The 13,205-nt window shown below is 42.0% G+C and overlaps 1 protein-coding gene across 3 annotated transcripts in view; it reads right to left on the reverse strand.

Annotated features, from left to right (window-relative positions):
* The window catches only part of RALA (RAS like proto-oncogene A), a 33,584-nt gene extending 20,389 nt beyond the window's left edge, over positions 1–13,195 (reverse strand). For 2 of the 3 annotated variants that reach the window (XM_075418592.1, XM_075418593.1), the window contains exon 1: positions 13,076–13,195. The gene's annotated coding sequence lies outside the window, so the exon portion shown is untranslated. Of the gene's footprint in view, positions 1–4,015; positions 4,064–13,075 lie in introns of those variants that run through there. The other variant, XM_075418594.1, reaches the window with a different exon arrangement.
* Between the last annotated feature and the right edge of the window lie 10 nt (positions 13,196–13,205).

Raw genomic sequence — 13,205 nt, forward strand, 5'->3', positions numbered from 1 at the left:
TACAGCAGCCTTCCAGTACCTGAAGGGGCCTGCGAGAGAGCTGGAGAGGGACTTTTTACAAGGGCATGGAGTGACAGGACAAGGGGTAATGGCTTTAAACTGAAAGAAAGTAAATTTAGTTTAAATAAAAGAATGAAATTCTTTACTCTGAGGGTGGTGAGGCACTGGACCAGGCTGCCCAGAGAAGCTGTGGCTGCCCCCTCCCTGGCAGTGTTCAAGGTCAGGCTGGATGGGGCTTTGAGCAACCTGGTCTGGTGGAAGGTGTCCCTGCCCATGGTAGGTGGTTTGAACTAGATCATATATAAGGTCCCTTCCAACCCAAACCATTCTATGATTCTGTCTTGAGTTTGACTGGTGTTTTTATTATGGTTCAAACATGAAGCACCTGTCAAGCTCTGCACAAAGTAACATCAGTACTCTATTAAGGTATAACATATCTCAAATACTAAATAATCACTATAAATTCTAAGTAGTAGCCTAAGTGACGAGGAAACTGAACCCAAATACTCAAACCTATCTTAGAAATGACTAGTCTGATTAGACAATGAAACAGGCAGCCTGAACCTCAACCTCAGAACAAGTTAGAAACACTTTCACAATAAGTCCTTTCCTTTCTCCTGAAAATTACCCTTTGACATAAACCTGTTTAACTGGGAATGAGGATTCACAGCTTTCCATGACTTTAATGAGCAGTTAAGCCACATTCAAGGTTTGGTAAGAACGCTTCTTTCCAAAGCTTTCTAGAGCACACCGTAAAAGACGCTTGTATCTCACACCCACAAAACAAATTTACTACAGTGACTATACACCTACTACAAAAAGTAAAGGGTAGAAAACTGGCTTAAGTTCTATCTCTAAGCAGCAGCAAATTTCCTGAGGCAAAAGACCTACATTTCCAACCTTCTTGAGACAGGTACTTCAAACTGCAACCCTATCCAGGCAATAGAAGTGGAAGACTCAACCAGTGAACTCCTCACGAAGTAACTGAAGCCCCATCCATCCTATAATCATGCTGCCACAAAGAACAGTGGTCCACACATGCCCACAGCTCTATGCTCTGAAGACATTATCACAGGAATTGAGATCCCTCCAACCAGAAGTCACCAAGCCACTAGCGAACAGTAAACAAGTTCACAGCCTTCTGGCAGTCTCCCCACGGCTCCACAGGGCCTTAGTGCCAGCTTCTGGGCACAGCCATGGACTACGCAGCAGCTTCTGAAGTGAGAACAGATATGTATTCCATATGCTTGAAGCCATTGTTTCAGCATTTTGTTACCAAAACCCGTCTTTGGCATCCTGCAAGAAGACTTCTGGAGAGGCACTTCCATAAAGAAATTTATTGAAACCCTTATGGAACAGCACAAGAAAACCCTGACAAAGTGAACAGCAGAAATAGCCTGGAACAAAATCAAGGTGTTAAGATTTTAAACCTTGCAATGTACTGAAAAGAAAATGAAGCAGCTACATTACTGTCCACATAAAGAGCTTACAAAACAAAACACTCGAGCCCAATTGTGTGTGTCTGCTGATATAAACTGAACCTGCCACAGTGTGACTGATATTCCCATACCCATCCTTCCTTCCAACAGCACTGGTGTTTGCAGTTCAGAAGTTGCTCTAGACAAAAACTAACCTGTACTGGTTAGCAGATTAGCTACCTAAACAAGCTTGCTGGCACAAAAGACAGACCAGAAAAAACCACATAGCTGAGCAGGGGCAAAGCTGAACTGCAGCACCTCCAGCCTAAAAACACTGCGGAGAAACAATGCAAGTGTTGTAAGGTTCCTCAAGCACAATTTAGCACCTGTTGAAGATTCTTCACTTTTTATAAGTTATGTGATGGCTATTGTGGAACACTTGGAAGAATTCTAGATACTTGCAATGGTTTATCCGGACTGATCCAGAGATAGGTGGGAAAAGAAGCAAACTCAAGCACAGCACTTACATTAACACCAGCAGCAACCTTGTTTTCATACTTCAATTGACTAAAGTTACACTGTAAAGTAATTTCGGTAAGATACATATTTACATGGGAGTCTAGAATACTGCTTCTGCTTCCTCAAGTTCACCAGATGGCTGGTGCCCTATCTCAGTCTATCCTAATCACTGAGGGAACTTAGCTTTCTGAGGTTGACAGTGTCGAAGCATTCCTTTAACACAAAGTGTAAGAGTCATGTCTTAGATTAAGTTTCTAAATGTGGAGGTCTAATCTAGAATATTAACAGAAAGCATTAATTTTGCATTGATTTAACATTATATACCATGAGTGAAGAATTAACAGTAACGGCAGTCATAGCAGAATAACGAACTATTACACATCACCAGCCTGTCAAAACTATCCGTGCTAGATACTTGCATGGATTAAGGGCAAGACAGACCAACAGGTACTATGGCACTACAGCCGATTTTCTAGCATAAGCAAAACTAAGGAGGAATGAAAGGCTGAATCAGAAGAGGGGGACATCTGCAGAAGAGGCCCCCATACCAAATACCCATAATTGATTCTCCTGACAAAATTCAGGTTACATTCATGGGAGATGCTATGTAAAGCAGCTGCTACTACTGGATTTTATTCAGCATTTGACATACAAGATACTCCCCGCCCCCTTCACGAAATGTAAGGGCAAGGCATAGACTAAAAGGATGAATTTTAGTAACACAGGATCAACAACTCAGGTCTTACGTTGTGCTATTCAGCTAAGGAGAGGGAAGAACTTCAAGGACACATTTCAGTTAGCGTCACCTAAGGCATACCAGCTACAGCCATTTTCACCCCGTGTTTCAAGTGCAAGAAAGCACATTTGGAAGTTAACTTTTCACTGATAAGTCAGGCATCATTCACACTTGTGTGGAGCTGCTGCTTCCAGCTATGCTGGAAAGCAACAAAAATGGAGTTCCCTCAAACGTACTATGCCAGAGCTTGCAGAACCAGCCTTGGCAGTTCACTTTTAAAAGCTGTTCAAGAGCTCTACATTGTTCAGAAGAAATCTCAGTCACATCACTGTGTCATTTTTGCCCCTGCACACTTACACTTCAACATTCACTAAATAAACTTAAGGAAAACTGAGTGCAAGCATTTTCACTTGGCTTGAAGTAAATTCTTTAATGTAAGTCTGAAGATTTCCAGAAGACATACTTGAAAAATGTAGGTTTGTCAGAACAAGTCCATAAATCAAGTTTTCCTCTAACAGAAGTATCTCATTAATTGTTAACAATACTCTCCCTTTAGTTACAAGTTCAGAATGTCAGATGTATATTTTCTAGAAAAATCAAAATGTCCATATGGTTATTTTTATGGCTACACTTAAGATCCACACTCACTAAACCCAAAACTCCACCCAGGCAGGTTCACTGCTCTGTAGGCAGGAAAGTTAACTTGTGACAGAGAAATCTAGAAACAACTGGTATCTGTGAAGCAAAACCAAGTACCCACTAGGCTCACAGCAGGCTGCACTCAATACTTAAGGAAACTATAGGAGGGATGCCATTCGCCTATTCTGGCTGGTAGAAGCAGCCTTGTGTTGCAGGCACCTCGCTTCACAGTGAGACAATTTCTGATGCTGATAGCTCAGAGTTTATCCTGCTCAAAGCAACTTATTTTGCCTCACTAGCCAGTCATATAGTATTATGATGAAAACTCACATGAACACCCTCAAATTCTTTTAAGGTATTAGCACAGACAGAATGAACACAGAAGCCTTGTTTGAGTAACGCTTCTATGAAATTCTTGACATAGAAAAAAATTTAAGCTTTCAAATAAAGCGCTTTTGAGGCAGGCACTGCCTTCTTCTGTGTGGTCAGTGCCTAGCTGGATGAAGTTTCAACAACAGCAGAGTACGAATACCAAAATACACCATCCTTCACATTCAGTTATTGGGCTTCTCGCAATGAAGGATGCAGGGAACAAGTGCCTCAGCAGGTGCAAGCTCATTTATATCAACGGCCGCAGCACAAATTGTGCAAACACACAGGACCGCACACAGGTCATTAGCAAGTGACATCAGGAAGCAGGTACCACCAAATTCTGTCTCCTCTTCACACATATAGGCAAGCGTTCTCTCTCCCCACAGGCAGACTGCATCAATACACCAGCCAAATGGAACCTAATAAAATAGGAGCATGTTGGGTTTTGCATTTCAAAAATTTCCTTTCATTCCTCTAAGGAATCATCCAGCTGTAGCAAATAAATTTCATTAGTGAAATCTGACTTGGTAAAGTTACTTCATTCATTTTATGACTTTGCCATCTGTTTTACAACCTAATTACAAATGTGTAAGCACTCTTTTGTAGTATTATTGTAAGATCGTTACTTTTGTAGCTGTATTTTGTTCCAGCAAGTTCTCCTGTTTACACTCTATGCAGTGCAAATTGCTCCTCCTAAAATCCTAATAATTTTTGCTTTATTCAGGGGAAGGATTTCATGTGCATGACTCACTGAATGAGACTGGTTTGCAAATACACAAAGACTTGTAATTAACCTTTTGAGCAGGTGATTCAAGGACACAAGTGGCTATAGACCTGATGTTGCATGGTAATACAGCATTCATAAAGTTGAAACACTGTTCAGTCTGATTTTTAGATGCTGTTTATCCTAAAACTATTAGATCTATGATTTGAAAAAATGGTGGAGTCAATCTAGTAGACCTTAAAGACCCAATCGGGCAACTAATTGTCTTTTAGATCAATATATGCTTGCTGATCATATGATACGTGGTAGAGTTTCATGGCTGTTTCACATACTATGGGCGTGAAACATGTAGTGGCTAGAAATCGATGGCATTCAGTTCATGAACTTAGTATGAAATTATTAATATTCAGGTCAATTTATCATTTTCCATGTTAAGTGTCAGGGCAAGGTGGTTTTGATCATGCTTTGCTTAAAATACTGATCAGACTTTTCCTGTGGTACCACAGAAGACACTTCCAAGTTAAATGTTATCAAATTGTAAAGTAACTTTTAAAAATTGCTTTTTGTTCCCATTTGAATTCTTATAGCTCTTATAATGCACATGGTAATTCAGAACATGCAAAAACTGTTAAATGACTTACAAGAATGTAAGCGTGTAAGTTCTAACAGAACAAACTATCTAAAAAAATGTTCTTAATACAGCAATGGATGTGAAAATCATGTTCCTGAACACAGAAGCCAGTGTAACGTTCATTTTAGACTATCTGGGTAACTAAGCGAAGCAGCTACCAAAAACTTCTGATAAACAACCTAAAAATTAGTTTTGTAATCACACTCCAAAGGCAAGGAGTCTTGGAAAAGGCACCATAATGATGGTATACTATTGCCCATCACTAGATGGGTCTCAAGCATGTCTCTCTTCCTATAGCCAGACACGCAACACAAAAGCTGAAGGCATTCCAGCGGTGGTCACAGATCAAACCCGGGTCATTTTAAAGGTCAGTCTCCTCAGGAAAGAACTACTATAGAAGTCTGTCTATGATGAAATCTGGTATCTTTATCAACATTTAAATGATTTTACTGTACACACATTGCAATGATAAATGCTACCAAGTATGAGCTGTATTCCTTTCTGTTACACATGAACTTTTAAATTCCAGCGAGACGTATGTGACCTAATACCTTTTCAATGTTACACGGTGTAATATAGGATTTCCTCTAGTCTACAAAACCTTCACTACTGCTGACTTATGAAAATATTTTATTGCCAGCTGGTCACTTGCATGCTTTCAATTCTAATAGCACCAGTTCTCCACAGAGTCTGAAGCTAATTTTACAGCTTTTTTCCTTGAGGGGTTTATTTCTTTTACCTTGATACACACACAGTCCGAGTCCTGCATATAGTCTGGAAAAGTTAGTGTTAAAAACCATTCCTGTTATTTTACAGATAATGCTCATTATGAAAGATCTTAGTCTGTTGAAACACAAATTATATTGCTGAAAATCTCTCCTTCAGTCTATTGACAATTAAAGAATAAGTATGCCACCCTGACTGGGTTAGCTACGACCATTTCACTATTTGATCATAATGTATTTCACTGTTCATATTTAAAAAAAAATATCCTAGCATTTAGCTACAAAATTACTTCTGCTTCAGTTTCTCCTCCCCGAATTATTTCCCCCCATATCTGTTAAAAAGTCTTACCTCCTAAAAGTGTAGAAAAAAAAAAAACTATTAGAAAGGCTATAGCATAAAACTTTGCTCTTCAAGTAATGAATGGTTTTCTTCAAATTTTCCAAACTACACTTCAGATCACTAGAACTAATTTGCTTTTGCAATGCTTTTCAAAATACTCCAGCTTGAAGAAACTCACTTTAAGTATGTTATACACACAGTCTCAGTTCTAACTCATACCTCTTGCAGAGAAGAATGCTTTTCTTGGATTATTTCATGCCTCTATCCATTCTGACTGCAAGAGCCACAAAGCTCAACCTTTGCAAGACAGAAAATACAACAGATCTACATTAAGCTTCATTTAATTTTAAGAAAAAGATGACCATCTACTAGAAAAGTTCAACATGTGCCAAACTAAGTTACATAAAAAGACCAACTTTCCCAGTAAGATCCAATGAAAAACTTTAAAGAGATGGGACAGTAAAGAAGTTTCTCAAAATAAAAATCAGGACCTTCTAAGGTTTTTTAATTATTCCAAAACCAAACACTTCATATCTCACTCTTTGGTTCTTGTGCAGAGGAGTAAATTCTAGCATTCTGTTGAGCAGCTGCACTCTAAAAATCTTTAAGTGTAATTGTAACTGTAAGCCCATCTGTAAAAATAATAACTACATGTCCAAAGTTAGTGATTGACAGGGAGCCAGTTGCATGGGAGTATGCATACAGGCTTTCTTAAAATATTTTGTGGATCAGCTACTGGCCTCTTGAAGAACACCACCAATCTACAAATCATGACCTCCCTAGCTCCGAACACAGGAAAGACCAGTTGGCAATGACTGCAATGGGATTCCTTAACAAAGCACAGAGACATTAAGGGTGTGCAATATATATTGGTTAAACGTATTTTCCCCTCACAGCAGCAGAAGGGTAAGAAGTTGAGATCATGACTTAAGACCCAACTTTTCATCAAAACAAGATGCAAGAAAAGGACTGAGACATAGCTTGGATTAAGATTTAGAATTCAACTCCTCTAAGTCCAAAAGGCAGTGACAGCTCCTGCTTAACTCTTGTCACACAACCACACCTGAGAAGTTCTTCCCAGAAAGAACGCTGCACCTGGAAAAAACACTTGGTTAACTTCACCCTTTTTAATAGTTCCGAAACAAATCCGCCTGTATTATTTTTAATTAATTGTTCTAAAAACAGTCCTTTATGCTATTCCACACCAAAACGAGTACTGATGCAAACCAAATTAATAATTCAGACTAGCAGCTTTCTTGTTGTTCTTTATCACAGCGTTTTAATTTTTCATTACTGTTCTTATCACAGTCTTCATGAAAACAGGGAAAAACAGTCAAGTAGTAGCATTTTATACATCACAAGTTACAGTGGGTATCCTACTACTGGGGTAGCCCAACACTGTTGCAGACCACACTGAATTTCACGATGAAAGTTACATGTAGCCATCTTGTCTTCCTCGCAACACTAACCATTTAATAACATTTTAGAGGGTAAACTTGCCTAACAGGAAGTAGTTTCTGATAGTTAGCCTAAGGCACCTGCTCTTTGAATTCTGAACTTTCTAGGGAAGAAGTCCAGAGTTTTCTTTCTAGGTTAAGTTTTCCTGGTTTATTATACACCTTGCTTTCAGTGCACGTGAATGAACTGGAGTGTCAAAGCCATCGTGCCTGATCAGCAGCAGACAAAAAATACACAACCTGGAACATGAAGGAAAGATGCTTTAACAAATTGTACTTACACAGACCAGGGCTGTGTCACTGACCTTGGTATGAACTATATCAATGTAAAATAAATTTCCTACTCATTTTCAAATCAGTGACAACTTCAAAAATGTAAGCATATGACAAGTGGAGAATTCAAATTGCAGTAAGGTGTACGGAGCTATCAGTTACGACCATACAGGACCAGTCACTGAAGCATTGCAATGAACCCTTAATTTGGATATTGTTAAATATAAATTTTGACCTTACAGAAATCGGTTGTTAAGAGTGTGTGATTTAAAGTGTTATTCTTAAAATACCAGAGTTCTAAGGATTGGAATGAAGATTTATTTGCATGTTATACCTCAAAGGTGGAATTAATTTAGGTGGTTAAATGTGTAAAAACTTTGTAATTTAGTGGTGTCATACCAAAATAACTCTTCCACATAATAACCACTTTAATTCAGTATCTGATTTTTCTTACTTTGATCTCCATGGGTAACAGTGACAGATGATTAAGGATGAGCTTCTACCAGCCTTGCTTTGAGCAGGGCCTTCAGGTCTGTCCATTCAAACATCTCCCATGGCATGACCTTACCACCAGTCAAGGGTGGGGTTGTGAGTGACACAGCACGCCTGCAAGACCGCCACATTACCATTGCTCTCCCGCCTGTATAGTTACTTCTGTTTCAAGGTCTGAAATAAATCTTACTGGGGAAAGCATTGCTGGAATTAACTACTCCCATACTAAAATCCCTATCAGGAAACAGCACAGCTATGCCAACAGGACTACACCAGTACAGCCCTGAAATGACAGATTAGCTTGACTCTGCACTGTCTGATGGGCTCAAATGGGAGTACTAGCAAGGAGGAGGACTATATCACACATAGCTGGCCTTGAACATTCTTCACAGAAGTTTCATGTCTGGAAGATCTCCATGTTTACTGCATTCTGTTGACAGAAACATTTCTGCCTGCCTATATGAGGGTGTTACACAAGCATTTTCAGACTGCTGGAGACAAGGATCGAAGTTAAAGATCAAGTCTAACAGTGGCACAGAAGGGTATCAAGTTAGCATTTCAGAGAGTAAAATGAAACAGGTACCAAGGCCTGAATGCATGGCTGATCCCTGCTACCTACCTACTAAGCACAGGTGCCAAGCTCCTTCACAAAATCATGTTTTCCATAATTTGCAGAAATAAGTATCATAGAATCATGGGTTGGAAAAGACCTCTAAGATCATCAAGTCCAACTGTCCATCCAACACCACCATTCCTACTAAACCATATCCCAAAGTGCTACATCTACACTTTTTTAAACACCTCCAGAGATGGGGACTCAATCACTTCCCTGGGCAGTCTGTTCCAATGTCTGACCACTCTTTCAGTAAAGAAATTTTTCCTAATATCTAATCTAAACTTCCCCTGACACAAGTTGAGGCTGTTGCCTCTTGTCCTATCACTAGTTACCTGGGAGAAAAGACCAACACCTGCCTTACTACAACCTCCTTTCAGGTAGTTGTAGAGAGCGATAAGTACCCCCCTCACAGCCTCCTCTTCTCCACGCTAAACCACCCCAGACTTGTTTGGTCATACAGTGTATTTACATGCCATTTTTTACTGAAAAGTTGTGGGCCACTGCACCAGACAGTCCCACACTCTTGCATCAAATGATGCAGTAAACTTCCTGTTGTCGAGAAAAATACAATACACTAAATGAACTGTACTGGTAGGAATTCAATTTATATTGTAATTGCTTGAACTAAGGAGCCAATATCTCAAAATAAGCATCATCAATTCCACTAAAGTAACAATTGCAGAGTTACTACGCAACCAACTCCCTTTATATCTCTTGTTTGTGCTACCTTCTTTGCATTCTTGGCTCTTCTCCATATTAACATTATAAACCAATTACAGCATAGCTTATTTTGAATTCTCTATAGTAACTGTCTTTTTCATTACTTCTCCCCTCTTTATGTTGTCTAACCTCTCCTACACACCTCTTTCTCCATGTTTCCCCTCTATACATAGCCTCTACACTTCAGTGTTGCCCATCTATTGCCCCAAAGGTGCTGGAAATTTGAATAGACATAAAAGTAATCCCAAACAAAACACTAGTAGTAAAGACCAAGCCACCCTCTGGGCAAAGGCAACCAATTCTCCCATTGAGTCATTCTACGGCAGCGTTACTTAGCCTATATGACATTTCTTTCCAGCTTGCTCCCACCCCTAAATCCAGTACTATTTTTTCTGTAGGAATTTCAGAATTTTTTTGCTGTTGTAAGCTCCTAAGACTCAGAGTATAAGCCTGACCTGATGGTTGTGGGTTACACATCTGCCAAAGAGATCTGAGAAGCAGCTGTGCCCACTGACAAATCCTTGGTTGGTAGGTGCTCACTGCCTCACAACAGTTAAGAAAACACATGCTGAGAAGCAAAAGAGGATTTAAGAACCCCCTGGTCTGTCTGCAAGGCACATTTGCTACAAAGTGACTAAGTTCTTTGCATCCACAAGGACTGTAAATAATTTCAGATTCTGTAGATGCTAAGATGTACCAATAACATTTTAGAACTCCCCTGAGAGCTGATTTTAAGTACTGCAACAGACTAATAACATACCATTTCTGCCCTACTCAGTAATTTTTAAAATGTACAACATTTTGCACAATGTTCAGTGGATATACAGTAATTATACCAACTGTTCTATTTTCTTGGTTCCTCACATTAGTTCTTCATAAGGTAGGAAGGAGACTTAAAACAGTTGTCCCATAATTGCGTGTGTGATGTGGGCAGGCTATAATGTGTTCACAAGAACGCTGTCACTAGCTTACCAAACTACCTTGTTCACTTAAAACAGATTTCAATTTAGATGCAAAGTAATTTCAATAGCTTGGAGTCATTAGAAGTTTACTGGAAGCTGGCTGTAAGCACTCTCGAGGGGGTGGGGAGTTCCCTGTCCAGAACATGTGATCAGCGACTTACTCCCAGGACCATTACATCCTACAGGCCTTGCTAGGGTGGCAAAACAAACAAATCTAATTGCAAACTTAGAAGATCTTTCTCTTATAATTATTTCTTCTTCATTTGTCAAACTGCAGGGAAAATAATGCTGTTGTCAATTAGCCTAAATGCAGTTGCCTAAACAGCTTTTTACGTGACAAGACACCATAACTACATTATTCTTCGATACTGGAGACCGCCATACATCAGTTTCTAAGACAGCAACACCCTTTGCCTCAGCATTATTTTCTCCCAAGTCAGATGCACTTGAAATTTAACAGGAGGAAAAGCTCATCTTAGACAGAACACTCCTGTTTCAGGGTAATCCCTTAAAACTGCATATGCAGGGCTGTCAGTGTATGTATGACTTAACTGAGGTTGAGAAGACCACGGAAGTCAATCGGAGTACAGAAGACACGTGGACCACTGCAAGGTCTCCAGCAACGCTTGTTTAACAGCCTTGTGTTCCTCCTTTGTAGCTTTTAGCCAGCACTGTCTTATCCTCACAGACACATCTCTCCCACCCCCCAATAGCCTGCTATTTCTCTGGATTATTCATGTAAAGAGGACATGCCCACAGGTGACACAGATTACAACAAATGCACAGTTAGGAGACATTCTAGCTTTCTCTTTCATGACTAAAGATCCTCTCCTTAAGATCTAAAAAAAAAAAAAAAGACATTATTTCAGCACTGTCAAAGCTCATGCAACTCAAAATACTTCACCTTAAAGTGGTTATATTTTTTTCCCCTCCTCAAATTCAGGAGAGCACGACAAAACAAAGACTGAGATCAAGGAATTAGCAATAGGAAAGAGGTACATTTGCTATTCAGTATCACAGTTCATTTAACCCCACAGCTGACCTCTCATGCAGTGGACTGAAGGGTTTTTTTGATGTTTTTATGCAACAGTATGTCACACTCTCCCATTTTTACAGAAAAGAAAAAAGGGTGAACATCACTAGCACTGGCAACCCCTATAACTTCTACCATTTAGAGGCTTCCGCACAAAATGTTTGCCAAGCTGTCTCACAAGCCTAGGCTGAAGGGCTTAAATCTACACCAGAGATTTACCTATCGCACAGTTATTCTTCATGCTGTTGAGAATGCTCACAATATCCCAGGATTTGAACGCTGAGGTACATGTTATTAGATGAGTAAGGTGGCTGAAAATAAGGACTTATAATTAAGAATCCGGTTATAATCATTATTATGCTGATAACTAATAGAACACAAATATTTTCTCCCGGTCCATGCAGCCCCTCTCCCAGGAGCTCCTCTCTTTCCAGTTTAACTTCCACTGGAAAAGACAAAGAATGACTGGTGGCTTTTTGTGTAGACCTGTCCGTAAGCTACCTCCAGACGTGGAAACGCCAGCAGAGGTGCGTATCGCTGCCACGCGTGGAAGGGCAATGCTGTGCACTGCAGAACGCAAAGAGCCTGTTCCCAGTGAGAATTGGAAACGCAAACTTGAAACAAAACATTGGGGCCATTTTGAGTCCAGAAATGAACATTTCAGCAGCCTTTCTGCCAGGACAGTTCAGCAACGCTACTGAGCGGACACAAAAATCTCTCTCGGAGCGACTCTTGGGATGCCTATGGCCCACTTCACATCTTCATTCCCAACGAGACTCCGCTCAAGGGAAGGAGCTGAAGCTGTCAGCTTCCACCCAGAAGACAGCCAGCAGTAACCACGGAATTGTTTACCTCGCCGAGAGCACCGAAAGGCTCTGTTATTCGGGGAACTTCACAGCCACGCTCTGCCCTTCTTCCTCTTGCTGCAGGCAAGCGCAAGCCACCCTCGGCCTGCCGCCGCGTACCACCGCCGGGGAGAGCCGCACGCCGAAGCCGGCAGCCACCAAACGCGACGAAGACTCCGCTCTGCCTCACCCCGGCGGGCACGGAGGCTCCGGCACCGGCCGAGGGCCCCGGCTCCCCGCCCCGGGGCGCGGCCCCTTTGTTCGGGGCGCTGCCGCGCTCCGCCCTCCGCAGGTGCGGGCGTTACCCGCCGTCCCCCCCTCACGCCACCGCTCCGCCGGCACCATGAGGCGGCAGGGCCCCGCCGCCCCCTTCCCGCTAGCCTCGGCGCCCCAGCGCGGGAGACCCCCCCCCCCGGAGGCGGACGCCCGTAACCTTCGGGCCCCCGCGGGAGGCTGCTGGCCGCGCCCGACTCTCCCCACACTCCGGGGTGGGGCCGGCGGCCGCGCCCCATCGCCGCGCCCGGCCCGGCAGAACCGCCCGGCCCGGCAGAACCCCCCGGCCCGGCAGCTCACCTGCCCGCTGGAGGAGCTCCGCTGCCCGCTGGAGGAGGGAGTGGGGCGGGCGGGGCGGCGCGGCCGAGGAGAGCCCCGATGCCGCCTGGCACCGCCCCCGCGCGGAGCGCCGGCGGTGGAGGGCGGGGCC

This window comes from Opisthocomus hoazin, chromosome 4 (assembly GCF_030867145.1).
Source record: "Opisthocomus hoazin isolate bOpiHoa1 chromosome 4, bOpiHoa1.hap1, whole genome shotgun sequence".
Classification (NCBI taxonomy): domain Eukaryota; kingdom Metazoa; phylum Chordata; class Aves; order Opisthocomiformes; family Opisthocomidae; genus Opisthocomus; species Opisthocomus hoazin.